Below are 17,934 nucleotides of genomic sequence, written 5' to 3' on the forward strand. Positions count from 1 at the left end.
GTAAAGGCACCTGGGGGATCTCGACTTCCATTGTCGCAGTACCTGGACCAACTTCTGTGACAACAGCAGAGAGCGGACTTCAGCCCGTTCTCTGCTGAAAATGAATGAATTGCACTCCTGTGATCCATAGGAGAAGCTTTGCCTATACTTCTTCTTAACCACAAAAACAAAATAACACTGATTCTTGTGCTGATTTAAAATAAGGCCTCATGCACACTGCTGCTCCTAAACTCATTGTTTACAGCACAGAGCATGTGCCGGTGACATTACCAGCTGCATCTAAAGTAAATATCTCCCAAGCGTTTATGAGATATTTACTGTACCTATAGGTAAGCCATATTATAGGCTTTTATAAACACAAAAAAGATGCTAAAATTATATCAACACAATATATGAATGTACATTAAATGGATCTGAAGTGAATAGATCAATAACTGATAATTAAGTGATGGTGTGTAAACATCCCAAGTAAAAATCCAGAAAAAGGATGAATAAAAAAAGTGTTCACAAAAATATTTATATTAATGTATCAAAAAATGTCCAAACTGAAACAAAGTAGCAAGGTGAAAAAAGCTAACAAGGTAAATAAACTATTGATGCCGCCTCTCAAACTCTGTAAAACTTGATTTGATGCTTCAAATCTGGAAAGAAGATGTACATAAGCAGAGCCAGATGGCCTCTTACCAAGTCTGATGGACCCCAAATTATAAGGGTCAAACTCGCCTTGTGCCAATCATACACTGGGATGATTTTTCAGCCAATCCGCTCCAGATAATCACTCAGCAGCTCTCCCACAATAGGAAAACCAAGAGCAGGTAATCATTCAACACACTCCGGCACCAGCAGCGATCAGCTGTGATGTTTCCACCTGGTCTGCTCAAAGGGGATGACGGCTCTCTTCCGTGATGAATGGCAGGATGAATTTTTAACTCCTTCACCTGTGAAAAAAATGTAAATAAAACGCAACACACAACAGTTAAAAATAATTTATTGCACAGCTCTGGGGGTCTTCTTCCGTCTTGGGGGGTCTTCTTCCCGAACTCCTCCGCTATCTTCTGTTAGCTCTTTTACTAGCGAAGGAGCCCGGCTTTCTTCTTCGCAGCCGCCCGGGGGTCTTCTTCCGACTTCGGGGTCTTGTCCCCCTCTTTGGTTCTTCTTGCCGGGACTCCGCTCCTTCTTCCAGCTCTTTTACTGGCGGTGGCCCGGTCTTCTGTCGCCGCTGTCTTCGCTGCCTTCTGTTCTTCTTCTCTTCTTGAGATGTTGACTTGTCGCTGTCTCTGGCCATAATGACAGGGACGTGTTGTGCGGCGACTTATATAGGGACAATGGGCGGGGTCACCGAGTGATGTCCCCGCCCTTTATGATGTCACAGTCCCAGCATCCTCTGGGACTGTGACATCATAATGGGTGGGGACATCACCCACCGGTGTCCCTATATAAGTCGCCGCACGCCGCGTCCCTGTCATTGCGGCCAGAGACAGCGACGCGTCAGCATCTCAAGGAAGAAGAACAAGAAGAAGAGAAGGCGGCCACGATAGAAGACCGGGCCACCGCTTGTAAAAGAGCTGTAAGAAGGCCCTGAGGCCCGGGCAAGAAGAACCGAAGAGGGGGACATAGACCCCCGAAGACGGAAGAAGACCCCCGGGCGGCGGCGAAGAAGAAAACCGGGCTCCTCCGCTAGTAAAAGAGCTAGCAGAAGATAGCGGTGGAGTTCGGCGAGGAGACCCCCCCAAGGCGGAAGAAGACCTCTGGAGCTGTGCAATAAATTATTTTTAACCCTTGTGTGGTGTGTTTTATTTACATTTTTTTCACATGTGAATGGGTAGGGGTACATTGTACCCCATACTCCTTCACATAGGGTGGGGGAGCCGGTATCTGGGGGCCCCCTTATTAAAGGGGGCTCCCAGATTCCGATAAGCCCCCCGCCCGCAGACCCCGACAACCAATGGCCAGGGTTGTCAGGAAGATGCCCTTGTCCTCATCAACATGAGGACAAGGTGCTTTGGGGTGGGGGGGCACACATGTTGAGGGCACACGGCCTGGTACGGCTCAGGGGGGGGGGCGCTCGCTCGTCCCCACCCCCTTACCTGACTGGCCGGGTAGCGTGCTCGGATAAGGGTCTGATCTGGACCTAGGGGGGACCCCACGCTGTTTTTTTCGGCATAGAGCTTCCCCTTTAAGTCCATACCAGGTGACGAGGCCAGCGACGTGTCAATCTCGCCGCCGAAGGCGGTGAAATTGACTTCCTTCGCTAGTCCCGGTTACCTGGAGCTGCGTTCAAAATGAACTGACTTTTCTCCATGTGTGGGCAAGTCCATTCATTTCAAAAGTACGGCGGACTATGTCCGCCGGAAAAGTCCCGTGTGTGGGCAGGTCCACTCGTTCGGACAGTCCGGCGGACTTTACTGCGGTTTGTCTGCCAGAGTAAGTCCGCCGGATAGTCTGATCGTGTGTACGCGGCCAAAGAAGTGCAGTTTCCTCGACTTACACTGACAGAGTGTGAGGTGAGGAGAGCCGATCAGCAGCATCTACTCACATGGAAGATGTGTAAAGGTAATACAGGCACTGATCATCAGCCCCATCAGTGCCCATTAGTGAGGCCAATCTATTCCCATCAGTTATGCCAATCAGTGCCCATCAATGCTGCATATTAGTGCCTCCTCATCAGTGCACCTTCATCAGCGAAGGAGAAAAAAAAAATTATTTCAACATTTTCTGACAAATACTTTTGTTTTCTAAAAAAATTTGGTATTTTTTAGCAAAAAAAAAAAACAGCGGTGATTAAATTAGCACCAAAAGAAAGCTCTATTTGTGTGGAAAAAAAATATTTGGGTACAGTGTTACATGACCACGTAATTGTCATTGAAAGTGCGACATCGCTGAAAGATGAAAAATGGCTTGGGCAGGAAGGGGGTGAAAGTGCCATGTATTGATGTGGTAAAGTTTTAGGCCCCTTTCACACGAGCCACATCCATGTTGCTCAGCAGGGCTCCATCTGCAGATCCCCTGCTGTGCTGGGCAGAGCGGGCATAAAGGGTGCAGGGGCGCTGCCCCCCTAATTTCCTATCGCTGCCTTGTAATCTCAATGCGAAAACATTGTTTTCTAAGGATGGTGCTAATCTACTTTCGAGCATTGTATTCCACATTTATACCTCTGCATAAGAGTGATTATGGAACCTATTTTAGGACTTTGAGGCTACAACAACCATATATTTTGCAGCACAATCTGTTCACTATACAGTGCAGCCTGTGTGTTGCTGTAGACTTGTCTTGGCTTGTTAGAATCTCACTCCTAGCCTGCAGATTTTAAGGGTCAACTTTAATCTAAATATGAGGCGAGCTGCCAAACGCTGCTGTGTACACTTAGCGGTAAGCTGGAACCAACAGGCAGAATCAGCTGAGGTTCCACCTAATTGGCAGTTGTCCCTAATTTCCATTGACAGGCAAAGGCTTTCATGATTTGTTCTTGGAGCTGCCCTTGTTTTAACTTTAAAATTGAAACAGTGGGATTTTCATCATTCTCACCGAGCTTTGATAGTCGGTTACCATGTAATCATAATTACATAGTGACATATGATGGGGAAAGTTAGGCTGAGCACCCGAAACTGAACATTGTTGCATTGTAGTATCAGAGAAAATTGTTGAGATTATTAGAATGCAACAACAATTCAAGCAATACTGGGAGTAAAACTGTAAAGTGGTTGTTAAGGCGGAGTTCTACCCACATTTTTCACTCCTCACCATGCAGCACTAATGTGCATCCTTAAAATGAATTGGCAATTTTTTTTTTCTGTTCGCTTATCTGATTTAAGCCTATACCTAATTTCACTTCTTCCTCTAGGGGGCAGTAGCCGCAGACATAATTTCTAGTCTTGCATTGGCTCCTGGGAGATCTTGGTCAGCTTGGCATGGCACTGCTCCAGTAACATTTAATATTGGTGTCTATGGAAATTCTTGGTCAGTTTGGCATGGTGCTGCTCCAGTAACATTTAACATTGGCATCTATGGAAAATCTTGCCAAGCTGAACAAAATTGCACCGCATTGCACATGTGCGAGATTGGCAGGTGCATGCTGGGTAGCCAGCATGCACAGAATCCTAGGAAGAAGGTTACTGTGGCTTCAGATTCTCACACTGGAGATGGCCGGGCTTCACAAAGTAAGAAAACAATGCTTCATAGATAGAAAACTGGGCATAGTTTACAGCATACCTTTGTTACATTGCACGGGGCATGAGTATTCTAGGAGTATTTTTATATTTTGGCTGGAACTACGCTTTAACCCACCAATATATCTTTACCTAATCTTCTCAGTTTTTTAATGTAATGGCTCCCTGTGACTATACTTTATCAAAATAATGCTGTATATACCTTGATCTGTTGGTACTGGATATTATCCACCCCTAATAACCTGTACCACCACTGCACCAATGAAGAAACTGTGATTAAGCTGCCACTTAAATAAAATGATATAAATTAACCGAGCATTATACCTACAACCTTATAACATCACAAATACATGATAATTTTGTGAAATAAATAAATATAAATAAAAATAAAAGATACAATGTGATTATATCACCCATTGACGTAGTGACATAAAAAAAAATGATAACAAAGTCCACAACTCAATGATTAAAAAAATTAACAAAGTGAAATCCAATCTTCTCACAATATTGAATCTTCCACCACACTGACGTGCTTGTGACAACTCTCCCTATGAAGAACACACTCACCAGCATATGTTGCCTTCCACTCTCATAGTTAGTTAGTTAGTAAGGTTGAATAAGGACACCAGTCCATCTAGTTCAACCTGAGTGTCTACAATTGTCCCTATCAATGTACATTGCACACTCACATTATTCCCTACCCTCAAGGAGCCCACAATCCAAGGTCCCCATTCATATACTAGGGCCAATTTTGGACAGAAGCCAATTAACCTACCTGCATGTCTTTGGATTGTGGGAGGAAACCGGAGTACCCAGAGGAAACCCATGCAGGCACAGGGAGAACATGCAAACTCCAGGCAGGTAGTGTAGTGGTTGGGATTCAAACCAGCGACCCTTCTTACTGCTAGATGAGAGTGCTAACCACTACACCACTGTGCTGCTCTCGTGTTAGGCTAAAAGGTATTCTTAACCACACCTGGGCCAATGAACCAACCATCCAACCAAACCAGTAATTTTCATATGTGAAAGTGCTCAACATAGCGTGATAACGTTTTAAACCAATTTATTTCAAATTCACACCCACACTTCAATGTATAAACTCACACGATGTATGAAAAATCACAGCATACAATGTGTCACCACAGCAAACTGTAAACACTGGCTTCAGCGGTGCACTGCGGTCACAGCAGACCCGGCTCTAATGCGCTCTGGCTCTCACCCACTCCAAAGCCCCTGCTCTCGTTGTCTGGTTCTCAATCACTCGGAAAGCTCTGCTCTCAGTGTCAGTGTTTTAAGTCACAGCACGTCATGTCAATAGAGTTGATTTACGTGTAGCCACGCCTCCGACATGTTTCGTCACTCTGACTTCTTCCTGGGATTGAACCAAGGTATATACCTTGTTTACAGAGCACTGATCTGCGCTCATTGACCCACTGCCTATCTCCTCTCTCGGCCTGACATATGCAGTGTTTGGACCAGGGGATCCTCCAATGACGTTGGTCAGGAGGGGAGGAGGAGAGAGGCGGCGCCGCCCGCTGTATCTGCTGGGCCATGAGAAGAGAGGGGCAGAGTGTCAATGAGCGCAGATCAGCACTCTGTAAACAAGGTATATACAGCATTATTTTTATAAAGCACAGTCACGGGGCCATTACATCAAAAAACAGAGGATTATATTTTTAAAAAAAAACAGTAATTTGAGCAGCAGAATGAGAGGGGGTGGCACGGACACGGAGCTGACAGGCAGAGAGCAGAGGGGGAGAGGATGGAGGAGAGGACACAGAGGAGGACTGCAGCTGACGGAGTTACGTACACTGACAAGGTTGTATATCAGGGTCAGCGTACAAGACGGAAGGTAGAAACTAGCAGGATCAGCCAGGTATTACGGGTGATACAGGGGACTAAATGACACAGGACAAGCACTTTTCTTTAAGAGAGCAGGATCTTTATTTTTTTAAGCCTTGAAAGAAAGAAAAGTATCACAAATTATTGTTACCTTTGATAGAACCCATCCCAAGTTGTACCAAAGTTATATTCCTATCCAGCAAAGTGTGTCAATGGCTAGTAAAAGCAATTTTATTAGACAGGGAATGGTGTAATGTATACAATGTGAAAATGATAGAAAACAAATGTTACATGTAATATTTTAACACATATGTTTCACTAAAGGCAATACTTACTGAGAATGGTTCCTGAAGGAGGAGATTGGACAAGTCAGTACCAAGCTCAACTTTTTACAAGAAAAATTCAAAATTTTCATTTATCTCAGTTGCCTGCCTCTCTGCAGGGCCGTCTTTAATATTGATTGGACCCTGGGCAAAACTTTTATTGGGCCCCCCCATGCAGTTTTGCTCTCCACCTGCTCTGAGACATACAATAAATAGCAGCTAGACTCAAAATCAGTTTACTGAATCAGATCAGGCAGCTATTGCGATTGGTTGCCAGAGGTTACCATGTATCATTACCGCTCACTGACTGGTTGCTAGAGGTTACAGCACACATTACAGCTCCCTGGTTAGTTGCTAGAGGTTATAGCACATGATTTCTGCTTGTTGAGATTACTGTTCAGTAATACTGCTCACTGATTTGTTGCTAGAGGTTACAGCACATCATCTCCTCACTCCAGGGGTCATGCTATACATATGGATGCCGCCTTTATTTACATATCTATGCAGCTATTTACATATGAATGCTGGTTATTTACATGTAAACACATGGTCTGCAGGTGAGTCATCTGTACACAACAATAGGGCAGAACTGGGCAGCATTAGTAGCAGACCTTCACACTGAGATATCAGGACACAGCAAGGGACAAGGAAATTTAAAATGGGATAGGGCCCAGGGCAGCTGCCCATTTTGCCATGCCTTAAAAACGGCCCTGCCTCTCTGGTTGTTCAAGTTGTTTAAATGCACAGTGTTCACTTAATATCCACGTATGCTTTTTTCTTTATACAATGATGTATTGTCCAGATATATGTTACATAAAGTGTAAAACTTTCAGAACACTTTGGGACAAAAGTACAACTAGGTATTTATTGATTTGTCTCCTTCAATCATAAATTTACATATTTTTGTATGCAGCTCTTCTGTAGACTACAGTGGGCTGGAACAGGCATATGAATACTTTCTGAGTGATCTGAGAATTAAAGAACTCTTACAATTTTTTTTGTAAACATTTATTTAATCCCATCTGATCCACGGCATGTTGCAGAGTAAATGCTTCTGTTTATTTATTTTAATGCTGGTTGTAGCTCCCACCCAGTCTGAAGCCCAATTTATGGGCATTCCTGTGGGGGGGAGGTAAAGCCAACACTGAGACCCTGTCCCCTCACTAAGGTTAATTTACTATTACAAATTAACGATCAGCTCTACCGAGACAGTGCTCATTGGCTATTTTTACTTTTAACATGTCTGTCAGTGCTGTGAGACTATAGCTGGGTATACATATGCAGTTTTTTTTTTTTTGTTCAACTGGCTGGTTGAACGAAAAAAAAAAAACTGACAGATCCTTGCATCAACACAAATGAAGTGTGATGCAAGGATCTCCCTTGCCACACTAATTTACTCTAACAGCGGGGATTCCCATCCTGTCAGAATGCACAGATCAGTGCTCGCAGCCATTGCTTGCAAGTGCTGATTGAATGCTGATGTTACAGCATGAACGTTAGGCTGGCTTCTGTTAAACAGACAGCAGAACACTCGGACCGAAAGTCGTACAGTTCCTGTTGAACCATCCTATTTTCGGTCTGTGTGTATCCTGCTTATTTGATCTATTTGCCAGTGTCCTGGATGTTTAACAAGCAACTGCAGATTGATAACATAAACCCCCGTGGCACTGTGTGATATTTCATTTTATGAAGTCAGGGGTACCATGTATAACACAGCCTTACAGTGCTACAGGATAAACAAACAATCTGTCCTTGGGGTGCTGCTCCTTCACTGGCCAAATCATGGTGCATCTCTTTTGGCAATAGATGATCAACGCCTCACTAATTTAGATGGCGAGCTAGCAAAATTGCAGAAACAGATAGGTTGTTTCTTTCCCTTCCTCTGCACTTCTATTTCTGATAAATGTCCACCAAGGTCAGGATTGCTAGTGTAATGTAGACTTACCGGCACTGCAAAGATAGGAACTGAGAATCCCTCAGAGTCACTCACAGGTTAAGATTAGGTGTTCTCAATACCCCAGAATATGGGTAATTTTGCACTGGCTCTATCTTCTACATCTATTTCCAAGCAAAAGTTTAGGGTCTAAATTGGAGTGTATCATTAACAAAACTATAGTCTTTAAACAGTAAAAGCTTGTATACTTCAATAGATGGCTCCGGAAGTTACAACGGCAGAACAATTTTTCTTGGTTTATTGAAAAGCAGGCAGTGGCTACCTTGACATGGGCAGTGATTAGTCACATAACCCTTTCTTTTGTAACACGCTGGGTTACTTATATAATACGCATTAGGTACACATTACAAAAAGAAACATGCCAGGCCTAGTTTCCTAGGAAACACTAGTGAGTCACACATAATGTATAATAATAATTGCAATTTTCAAGGCTGAATCTGAATCCAAAAGCATGAAAGAAGTGTGCATACAGTGAGGGGCTTTATGAAAAACAGGTTGGAAAGAAAATAGTGCCATATGAGCCAATCAGATGTTTGCATGTACAGTATATTATTCTTATCAGCTTTATGGATCTTCTGCAAGGGGACAGATGTTCTGTCAGATAAGGCCATGCCGGGTCAAATCTACTGCAAGTAGCTCAACGTATGGAACTAATAGGACTTTTCTGGCTGATGGATATGATTTCAGTATCAGTGAAAGCAGAGGATTATTTTTACATTTAGTTATCATATCTGAGAGATGTCTGGTTCCTTAAAGTATATGTAAACATATAATCCAAACCTGTAAACTTAGAAAGGAACTAAAAGCAAAAAATAAAAACTTTCAAACAGACATGCAATGACACAGTGCCATGTCCCTGGATGAATGACTCCAACACCAGGGAATCAAGGTAGCTGAAAACGGCATCCGAAAGAAGAGAGAAGATGCTGGCACTGGCAAGATCCCTCACGGGTGCAGGACTGTCGGAGCCAGTGCTGGAATTATAAAGGGTCAAAAGGGGAAAATGCCCTGGCCCCCGTCTGCCAGAAGGGCCCCCAGACTTCCTTTATAAAAAATAAAAAAAATGAAACTTATGTTCCCTTGAGACTTCAGTAGTGTGTTCATTTAGGAAAATGTGCAGATTGCAGTCTTTGCCAAGCTCCAGTCATGTCTCATTCCACCTCAACAGTCAGTTTTATTATATGATGAAGGGCTTGCTGATACCTTCCCAGGTGTAGCTCTTACAATATATTTGAGCATGATGGTCACTAGTTGTTTGGGAGATAGGTCATTCAGCAAACTGGCACTGATAAAGAATTATCTGAGAACCACGATGACCCATCTAACACTAAGTGCTCTGTGCCTACTGGCTGTCGAGAGCAGTGTCCTCAAGATGATACAGTTTGATGAGTAATGCAGGCCATACATAGTCGAATTTTGAACTAATTTTCTTTTCAAAATCCGAAAAAAAATTTTTTTTAAAACAATGGTGCCACCATTGATTTTTGAAATTCGGCAGACCAAGCCTTCAATTACACCTCATGTTGCTACAAAAAATAATTTAGGTGGCCGGGAATCTTCTTTTCTCTCCGTAAATTTTCTTTTCTTGCACATGCGCATTTTTTTTCTTATTACATTTCTCGCACCATTCTCCCATCATTAATTAGAAAAATTGTTTGTTTTTCAAAAAAATTCTAACATGTCCGATTCCTCAAATTTGATTGCCGCGCGAAAATTGGCTGTTGCTGCAGCCCACTAATGATGCGAAATTCGTACGAAAATTCTTAGATACCATTTTCAAAAGAAAATTCTTTCTAAATTCGAACCGTGTATGGCCAGCCTTAGTTAAAGATTTTGCAGATATGTGGGAAAAAAAGACTTTTTGTAAATATTGTAGTGTGATGCAAAACTGTGATGTATGTCTTGCCACTTCAATGTACCTGTATAATGTGTATTCTTACAGTCAATAAAATTGAGACAAAAAATCAGACAAGTGTCTTCTACGGAACCTAACTTATATTTTTATAGAAAAAAATATGGTTTCAGTTCACTTTTTTTATTTGTCATATAATTGAATTTGAGGGCCCCTGAACTTTAAATGCCCCGGGCCCCTCAAAGTCTAAATCCGACTCTGGTAGGAGCATATCGTGGGTAAATATTCCTGCCTTTATTTTCACTTTAATGTAACATGTAATTTTAGTGTTGGTGTAAATTTAAGTCATTTACAATTTTTTAAAATCTTAAATCAACTTTCACTGAAAAAATATCTGGTTATCCTGCCATCAAATGTCCTTTATTCAGGCATTTCCTTTTGTAGGATGACAATCCCCTGTCCCGTAATCCCAATACTACTCCTACCTTGTCACCCTGACAGGCTTCCAGTTGAGCCTATAAGTGTTTGTTTCAACACAGATTACACAATCATCTGGACCACTGTTGTCATCATCAGGACACCTACCCTAAAATATGGCATGCAGCCATCGCTGAAGTGCATTTCAATGGGAGTTGGCTGTAGAAGATGGGAAGCACTGTGATACTATGAAAGATGAAAAAAAAATGCATAACCAAAAATATATAAAAAAAAAAGATTGCTTGCTACTCAGTGCTAAATGTCACACTGTTAGATTTTACATCTACTTTAAGACATAAGTAGACCCAGGGCAAAGATTATTCATATGGGTCCTCAACATCGTTATAAAACCAAGTCTACATTTCTTTTAAAACAGAATGCACCTCGTAGGCATATCTAGCATTTTAGATTTTCTTTTTTATAAAATGTATCACAATTTATCATAAAAATTTTAAAATTTAATTTAAGTCACCAATAGAACTGGATGGATTGAGGTTAAACAGAAGGACTGGATAGATAGAAGTTAAACAGAAGGACTGGATGGATAGAGGTTAAACAGATACTGCCATAAAAAACAACTACAGTGCCTTGCGAAAGTATTCAGCCCCCTTGAACTTTTCAACCTTTTGCCACATTTCAGGCTTCAAACATAAAGATATACAATTTTTATTTTTTGTGAAGAATCACCAAAAAGTGGGACACAATTGTGAAGTGGAACGAAATCTATTGGATTTTTGAAACTTTTTTGACTAATAAAAAAATGAAAAGTGGGGTGTGGAAAATTATTCGGCCCCCTTGCGTTAATACTTTGTAGAGCCACCTTTTGCTGCGATTACAGCTGCAAGTCGCTTGGGGTATGTCTCTATCAGTTTTGCACATCGAGAGACTGAAATTCTTGCCCATTGCAAAACAGCTCGAGCTCAGTGAGGTTGGATGGAGAGCGTTTGTGAACAGCAGTTTTCAGCTCTTTCCACAGATTCTCGATTGGATTCAGGTCTGGACTTTGACTTGGCCATTCTAACACCTGGATACGTTTATTTGTGAACCATTCCTTCATAGATTTTGCTGTATGTTTGGGATCATTGTCTTGTTGGAAGATAAATCTCCGTCCCAGTTTCAGGTCTTTTGCAGACTCCAACAGGTTTTCATGCAGAATGGTCCTGTATTTGGCTGCATCCATATTCCCCTCAATTTTAACCATCTTCCCTGTCCCTGCTGAAGAAAAGCAGGCACAAACCATGATGCCACCACCATGTTTGACAGTGGGGATGGTGTGTTGAGGGTGATGAGCTGTGTTGCTTTTACGCCAAACATATCGTTTTGCATTGTGGGCAAAAAGTTCGATTTTGGTTTCATCTGACCAGAGCACCTTCTTCCACATGTTTGGTGTGTCTCCCAGGTGGCTTGTGGCTAACTTTAGATGAGACTTTTTATGGATATATTTGAGAAATGGCTTTCTTCTTGCCACTCTTCCATAAAGGCCAGATTTGTGCAGTGTACGACTGATTGTTGTCCTATGGACAGACTCTCCCACCTCAGCTGTAGTTCTCTGCAGTTCATCCAGAGTGATCATGGGCCTCTTGGCTGCATCTCTGATCAGTCTTCTCCTTGTCTGAGCTGAAAGTTTAGAGGGACGGCCAGGTCTTGGTAGATTTGCAGTGGTCTGATACTCCTTCCATTTCAAAATGATCGCTTGCACAGTGCTCCTTGGGATGTTTAAAGCTTGGGAAATCTTTTTGTATCCAAATCCGGCTTTAAACTTCTCCACAACAGTATTACGGACCTGCCTGTTGTGTTCCTTGGTCTTCATGATGCTCTCTGTGCTTTCAACAGAACCCTGAGACTATCACAGAGCAGGTGCATTTATACAGAGACTTGATTACACAGTCATTTAGGACAACATTGGAGCATTCAGAGATCCTCGCTGAACTTCTGGAGTGAGTTTGCTGCACTGAAAGTAAAGGGGCCGAATAATTTTGCACGCACCACTTTTCAGTTTTTTATTTGCTAAAAAAGTTTAAATTATCCAATAGATTTCGTTCCACTTCACAATTGTGTCCCACTTGTTGGTGATTCTTCACAAAAAATAAAAATTTTATATCTTTATGTTTGAAGCCTGAAATATGGCAAAAGGTTGAAAAGTTCAAGGGGGCCGAATACTTTCGCAAGGCACTGTATGTGCAAGTCACATGTCCCATACTAGACTTGGGGTAGAGAAGTTTAATTTAAACTCAATAAGGGTGAAATCATTACCCTGTTAGATGGAAAACTGGTGCATTGCTTCAGGCATGAGACCCTTTTTTACAAGAAAATTTTGCTTCATTAAGACTGTTCAAAAAATGCTTTCAGCCCTTTGTAAATAAGATGCAAATGCATTCTTCAACCTGCTTCAATCAATGTTCTAGCAAAATCTTGTCTTTTTTATTTAATTTCCTTCATGCAACTGTGTATTCAAAGAACACAGGTTTGACTTGTTTACTATCATTCACTTTTCTAAGTGAATAGCTTTGATTCCTTTAAGTAATAAACTCCAACTAGTCAGTAAAAGGACTCTTTCCTTATTGGATACATCCATTAAAGATTTCAGATACAAACCAAACCACAAGTTTGGCCGTTTCTGCTGTGCTGTCATTTTACACAACCTATCTTTCGCTAGGGAATACTTTGTCGTTTATTGAAAGGTTAGTTCATGTTTACCCAAAAAATTGCCTATGCAGGTAATGGGTGCCTGTAGATCAAATTAAACTGTGCAGCTTTGACTAAAGGCCTACACCTTGTTGTGAGTGTAGGCAATTTGCATACCCCCGCAGTTATGCCAAAAAAACTCCCAGAGATGGTGTTCCCTGTCTTGCCTAGCTTTGTAGGACATTTCCCAGCTGTTGATGTTAGCCAGCACCCCCTCCCCATCACAGGAGCTCTATCTCTTTTGTAAAATAAAGATTATTATTATTATACAGGATTTATATAGTGCCAACAGTTTAAGCTGCATTTTACAAAGTGAGGGCAGCCAGCACAATTACAATACAATTCAATACAGGAGGAATCAAAGGGGCTTGCTCCTTAGAGCTTACACTCTAGAAGGGAGGGTCAAGTGATACAAAAGGTAATAACTGTGGGGATGAGCTGATGGAGAAAATAGAAGTACAGTTGTTAGGTGTGTGCAGGGTAGGCTTTCTGCAGGGCTTTTTTTTCTGCCGCAACTTGGCGGAACTGTGTTCCGGCACCTCTGCCAGGGAGCAGTTGGTTTATGCTGCTGCCAGCCATCAGAGTGAGCTGACAGCCGCGTAAGCTGATGCAGCTCCTATAGTTCCCGCTGCAGCCTTAAGAGAGGGGAGGGTGGAGTGATATCAACTGCACTCCGCCTCTCCCTGTAGCAGAGCGGATGCTCCTTTTGTGAGGAAGAGTTGCCATGTGGTGTCCTGCCCTGCCCTGTCCTGAGACTCTGTCTGCCAGACCAAGATTGCTTTTGGTAATTTTTTAACTGTCATTGTTGTCTTGCTTTTTAGATAAGTGTCTATTAATGCTGCTGCCAGGATATATACATGTGGGTTATGTCTTTCTGGATATATACATGTGGGCTGTGTCTTGCTGGAGATATACATGTGGGCTGTCTCTTGCTGGATATATACATGTGAGCTGCTGTCTGTTGCTGGAGATATACATGTGGGCTGTCTCTTGCTAAGTATATACATATGGGCTGTCTCTTGCTGGATATACATGTGGGCTGTCTCTTGCTGGAGATATACATGTGAGCTGCTGTCTCTTGCTGGAGATATACATGTGGGCTGTCTCTTGTTGGAGATATAGATGTGGGCTGTCTCTTGCTGGATATACATGTGGGCTGTCTCTTGCTGGATATACATGTGGGCTGTCTCTTGCTGGATATACATGTGGGGGGTCTCTTGCTGTGTGTGTATATATGTGGGCTCTCTCTTGCTGTGTGTGTGTATATATATGTGGGCTTTCTCTTGCTGTGTGTTTTTATGCGGGCTGTCTCTTGCTGAATATGGGGATATATGAAAGTGCCTCTGATATTAGTTTGCTTACTGGATATTTCTAATGTTTTGTACATTTTTTTTTTTCAAATATAAATTTTTATTATTATTCTCCCAAACCTGGGGTGGGAACCCCGCGATACAGACAGTGGAACAGTCATCAACAAAGAGCAAGACAGAACAAATGCAGAACAAATCAAATATGCGAGGTAATTACATTGCAGAATACAGCATAACTGTCAGTAACAATCTCCTATGACACATGGACCCACAAGCAGGGCGGTAGTACCGCATAAAGGAGAGAAAACTCTCCGCTTGGAGAATGAGATTCCGGGGCCCACCCCCTCCCATCTCCGCCCCCCCCAGAGGTGGGCGGACATGCGTCCACAAAGAGGACATATTGGGAAGTACCAAGAGGGGGAGAAAGTCAAGAGGGGGGGAGAAGGAGGGTTGGGAGGGGGAAGACAAAGAAGGAAAAGGATAGCAAAGTCCAGACGAGAGAAGAGAAAGGAACATACAGGGGGGAAGGGGCTGAGACATGGCGGTGGTAATCAATCATAGAAGAAATAGACAGAAGGCGCATGGGCAAAGAAAGATCCTAACAGGGGAAGGTCTCGCTATCGCCCCAGCAGTCGCTGACCCTCTGCTGAGAAGATGAAGGCATTCCAGAGGTCCCAAGTCTGTTTGTGGGCTTCCTGCTTATGCTGTGAGGTGAGGACCAAGTCCTCCATTTTCTTTACCTCCTCCACCTTCCGCAGCCAATGTACCACTGTTGGGGGAGCCCGTTGCTTCCATCGCAAGGGGACGCAGGCTTTGGCTGCATTGAGCAAATGTCGCAATAACGACTTTTTGTAGATGTTAGCAGAGATTGTGGAATGGTGCAGGAGGAAGAAAGCCGCGTCATCAGGTATAATGTATTCCGTGAATTGCTGGGAGATGCGACGGACCTCCCCCCAAAACTCCCTTATCCTAGGGCAGGACAAGAAAACATGGAGCAGCGTTCCCTCTTCCTCGTCACAGCGCCAGCACCGATTCGAGGTCGAGGGAAAGCACCGCTGCAGCCTGACCGGTGTTAAGTACCAGCGTGTAAGCAGCTTGAAGTTAGTTTCCTGTGTCTTCGTGCATCGCGAAGACTTTAGGGCAAATGAAATAATACGCTGCGTCTGCGTTGGTGTGAATTTACATGATAAGTCCTTCTCCCAGTTAGCGAGGCATGGCAAGTGTGGCTGTTCTTTCGGTGTATTAAGCAAAGAATAGGTGTGTGACAGAACGTGGGTCAGGGGGCCTTCGTCCGCGCACAGGACCTCGAACGTCGTTGGTTGTCGGGCAAAGTCCTGGGGTGCAGGAAGTGAATGCAGGAAATGGTGCAGTTGCAACGCCTTCCAGAAAGGAAGGCAGAAGGGCCCCGCGGGGTCAGTCAGTCTCGATAGGGGTGGCCACCGCCCGTCCTCCACAAACCCGCCCGCACAGTCAAGTCCACCCTCCCCGAGGGTAGGGTAAGCCGTGGGCTGTTGGCCTGGTAGAAATTTTGGATTGCCTAAGATGGGAAACAGTGGGGAGCGCCTCGACGTCAGGGATGTCCGAATAGCAACCTGGTGGCTGTGTCTCAAAGTAACCCCCAGTAACGGGTGCAGTTTCAGGTCATGGGGGAGGTCATCATAACACCACAGCGCTCCTTTCAACGGTATTGGGGATTGGGCTTGTTCAACCTTCGTCCACAGTTTGGTAGACTCATTCCGTCTCCAGTCCAGAATGCGCCCCAAATGTGAGGCTAGGTATTATCGGCGGATGTCGGGCAGTGCCAGACCCCCGCAATGTTTGGGGAGCGTCAGTTGCGATTGACGTAATCTGGGTTTTTTGTGGGCCCACACAAACCTGGTAAAAAGGGCTTGGATTTGCTTAAAGAAGGAGGGCGGAATCTGAATGGGTAATGTTTGAAAAAGGTAGATGAACTTGGGAAGTATGCTCATTTTGATAAGGTTGCATCTACCAAACCAGGAGTGAAATCCCGAATGCTATTTCTCTAACAGGTCTCGGGTCTTTGTCAAAAGAGGTGGGAAATTGAGGTCAAAAGTACGGTTCAGATCAGGAGGTAGTCGTGTGCCCAGATACGGTAGAGCCGTGTCAGTCCATTGAAAGCCAAAGTTGTCCCGTAAATCACGTTGCGTTTGGGGAGATGTTGCTACACACATAGCCGTTGACTTTGAGAAGTTTATTTTAAGATGGGACAATGCGCCGTATATCTTAAATTCGCGGAGCAGGTTCGGTAGAGATATTCTGGGGTTAGTCAAGGAGAAGAGAAGGTCGTCAGCGTACGCCGAAATCTTGTAGCCAACATCACCGACCACAAGGCCCGAGACGTCCGGGTTCAACCGGATAGTGTTTAGAAATGGCTCTAGTGAAATGGCAAAGAGAAGGGGGGACAGCGGGCATCCCTGCCTTGTTCCGTTCCCGATAGAAAATGCACCCGAGAGGATCCCGTTAGCTTTTACTTGAGCTGAGGGGTTAGAGTACAAGCTGCCTATCCAACGAAGCATCCTGGCCCCCAGGCCCAGATGACGGAGGACAGAGAACATATACTCCCAGCTCACTCTATCAAATGCCTTCTCGGCATCGGTACTCACAAAGACACATGATGTCTTAGTAGTGTGCGCCACCCGAAGTAGATTGAGCACCTTGATGGTATTGTCTCTGGCCTCCCTATAAGGCATGAACCCCACCTGGTCCAGGTGTATCAAGTCCTGCATGTGTTGTGTCAGTCTCCCGGCTAAGATCTTCGAGAAGATCTTCAAATCAATGTTCAGTAGGGAGATGGGCCTATAACTGCCACATTGATTCGGGTCCTTCCCCTCCTTCTGTATTACCGCAATATGGGCTCTAAGAGTGTCTCTTTGGAAAGCAGTCCCCGAACCCAAAGCATTAAAGAGCGTCACCATACGTGGGCCTAAAATAGGGAATAGGGACTTGTAGTACTGAGCGGTGAAGCCATCCGGTCCCGGGGCTTTGCCAATCTTCAAGGAGTCAACCGCCTCCTGGATTTCGGTCAAAGTTATGGGTTCCTCCAGGGAGGCGCTTGTCTCCGATGAGAGTGTCGGCATTTGCGAGTCAACAACGTATTTAGTTATAGCTAGCTGGGTGGGGGTGGGGCTCGGCAGGTTGTACAAGCCAGAATAGAATTCGGCGAATACATCCGAGATTTGCGTCGGAGCCGTGGCCACTGAACCGTCCGGTCGTGATATCTGTGGTATGTAGGACGCCGCCTTAATCTCTCTAACCGACTGGGCCAACCTCCTCCCACACTTATCCCCCGTTTCGTAGGACAACC

This window comes from Lithobates pipiens, unplaced genomic scaffold (assembly GCF_037356315.1).
Source record: "Lithobates pipiens isolate NorthernLeopardFrog02 unplaced genomic scaffold, aLitPip1_a1.2 Scaffold_19, whole genome shotgun sequence".
NCBI classification, from domain to species: Eukaryota; Metazoa; Chordata; class Amphibia; order Anura; family Ranidae; genus Lithobates; species Lithobates pipiens.